The 2,803-nt window shown below is 46.0% G+C and overlaps 1 pseudogene; it reads right to left on the bottom strand.

Moving 5' to 3' along the window:
• Nucleotides 1-261: 261 nt before the first annotated feature.
• Nucleotides 262-1,139, bottom strand: LOC101638734 (annotated as a pseudogene).
• Between the last annotated feature and the right edge of the window lie 1,664 nt (nt 1,140-2,803).

Below are 2,803 nucleotides of genomic sequence, written 5' to 3'. Positions count from 1 at the left end.
GAAGCCATGTTCACAATGACCCCTCTGTTGTCCCTGGGACCACGGGGGTGAGTCCCCAACTCCTTTTTAATGCGTTGCTTCTAATCTACAGAGCTTTTAGGAAACATGACGGAGCTTACAACTGTATGTCGTAAGGAAAAGTACAAATGGAAAATTAGACGTTAATTGTCTTTTTTCCTTTATAGACCAACTTATTTAAAATGACATAATTATACACTATTAACTTACAAGTTAAACTATGTGATACTCTTTGCAGGAAATCTACAACACCAATTTTTGAGGACAAATTCCATTGGCGAGTGCAAAGGTAGCACGCAGGTAGCCCTGGAGCTGGGGAATAGCTTTGATTTTTGCCAAAATTTGCGGTCCCATGGCTTTCTGATCAGCTTTGCGCTGATGTGTAATCTAATATTTCTCTTTCTCGCCATCAGAATTCTCACCTTCTTGGTATCTGGGCTTAAGCAGCTTCCTCTTCTTGAAGTTGGCGTATGTGAGATGTTAGGGTATTTTCACACCGCTGATAGACATTTTGGTGGAGGGGGTGATGACAAATTTCTGGTGACTTCTACGCCGATGAACTTGATAGAGGCAGAGAGGTCCAGTCACAGGCAGCGAAGCCCTGCGGGCTGCTTCAGGAACTCTCTTGCCTCGGTGGCAAGGTGGCAACCGCAGAGATGATCAGAATGGTCGGGGTGATGTTGCCGGACAGTCTCCTCTCGTACTGACCGAAGGGCTTCTCGCCCTGGCTCGCCAGCTTCCGAGCCACGTCTTCTGTGGGTAATGCACACCGAGGCATTATTTGCAGCTTAACCACTGGGTGCCACCATGCTTGTCACCACCAACTGGCTTTGTGACAGTAGCCAGGACCTCTCCTTCTTCTCGTCCCTGGATCTGGCCACTGAATCCGTCCTCTTGTTCATGGCCTTTCTGGAATGCATGGCAGAGCAGCAATACCAGCCAATTCCTCTGACCAGGACAGAGTTTTTGGATGAGCTGTCGGCTGCCGTGGGGCTTCCCCTTGTCTCGAGCTTTTAGCCCTTGATCTTAGCCTTCTGAACTTGGCCACTGGCATTTGCTTTCCTGACTTCAGGCTTCTTCTCCTTGGCGTCTGGCTTCTTGTCAGCTTTTTCACCTTCCATCTTGCAGGATGGGAACAAGCGAGGTCTTAATGCTCCCTGTTGAAAATAAGAAACAAGCCTCCACCCTTGCTTTGAGAACTCACTCTCCCATCCCCATCGAGTCAATGCTGACTCCTAGTGACCCTATAGGAACAGACTAGAATCTCTCCATGGGGTTCCCGAGACTAAATCTTTATGGAAGTAAGACTGCCATACCTTTATCCAGAGGAGCGGGCTCAACCCGCTGGATCTTGCTGTTAGCAGCCCAGCGCAGAACCCAAGCCGTCACCACCGCTGACTGGAGAAAATGTGTCATTATAAATGCTTTTGTATGGCGTGAGCGTGTTTAAATCTAAACCGTTTTCTCAAGGTTCTGGCCACTACCTCTTGGAGATGTAACTTCATGTGGTCCTTCCTTACCTTCCTGTTACTGGCGGTTAGCACAACCCAACTGCAAACGGCCTCCTGCCAGAAAGGGAGCCAAAACCTAAGGAGATTACCTTGAGAACATAGATGTTATGGATTATAACTGGCTAGCTATACAGCAATTAAGGCTCCTTTCTGTCCTTGCCATCTCTTTAGTGGATGGCCTGTGATGCACCATGCTCTGGTTTAATAATTATTCAATAATAAAACTTTTCTCCCTTTTCTACTTTTTGTGGAGAGACTCTCGTGGCTGAGGGTAGATTTAGGTTCTACTAACTGTTCTCAACCGTCAGTGTAAACCAAGAGTAAACAGCATCCAAGTGAGGGCTTGACAGATTCTCCTATTTATAAAGTCTGTATGCCCCAGTCCTGGTGCTGCTAACTGAAAGGTTGGAAGTTCAAGTCCACCCAGAGGTGCTTTGTGAGACAGGTCCGAGGAACTACTTCTGAAGAATCGTGGACCTCAGTTCTGCTCTGACCTACATGGGGCTGATACGATCATGTTGGAGTACAGGGTGGATCTTCCCCCGCCACCCAACCCCCAAGACTTTGTTGATGTGGGGTAAAAAAAAAAAAAAAAAAAAAGCCTAGCTCACTAATGCCATGGGACAAGTGTGCTACTAACCTCGAGGTCAGCAGTTCAAATACACCAAGCACTCCTTGGGAGAAAGATGAGGCTATCTGCTTGCTCCCATAAAGATTTACCGTCTTGAAAACCCTCTTTAGGGTCACGATGAGTCAGAGTGGACTCGATGGGAGTGGTGTCTGTAATTTACATCTAAGAATCAGCTAGTGAAAATGCTACAATGCACAATGGTTTGATCCATCATGGGTCATGGGGACGGGGGAAAGATAGGGCAGGGGTTCCTTCCATTGCCATGAGCGAGGGAACAACTTGAGCCCTGGCAGCTAACCACAAAAACATTTTATTGACAGTGACTTTACTCACTTGATTCCTTATGTTTGTTATACATTCAGGATTAAGTAATTTCTAAATAAATGGTCCTGAGTGTATTTCACACTTAATATATATCTTTTGTTTTTTTAGAGAGTTGCGCATATGCTCTAGCTTTTCAATTCAATTGTCCTCTAGTTAGATTATTAACATCCCGAGGGTAAAGAAGTTTTTTATAAGCACTCATCTATTTGCTAGATGCTTTTAAAAACCAAGTGTCATTTGGAAAGGTCTGTGACAAACAAAAATAAGACATGGCATGTCCCCATGGTCGAGGGCTCAGCTTCTGACTCCAAGGGCGGCC

Source organism: Echinops telfairi, unplaced genomic scaffold, assembly GCF_000313985.2.
Source record: "Echinops telfairi isolate 266 unplaced genomic scaffold, ASM31398v2 ScPeMD7_7466;HRSCAF=8504, whole genome shotgun sequence".
In the NCBI taxonomy this organism is placed as follows: Eukaryota; Metazoa; Chordata; class Mammalia; order Afrosoricida; family Tenrecidae; genus Echinops; species Echinops telfairi.
Note: the sequence above shows the minus strand (reverse complement) of the source record. Positions and strands in the feature narration are given on the sequence as shown.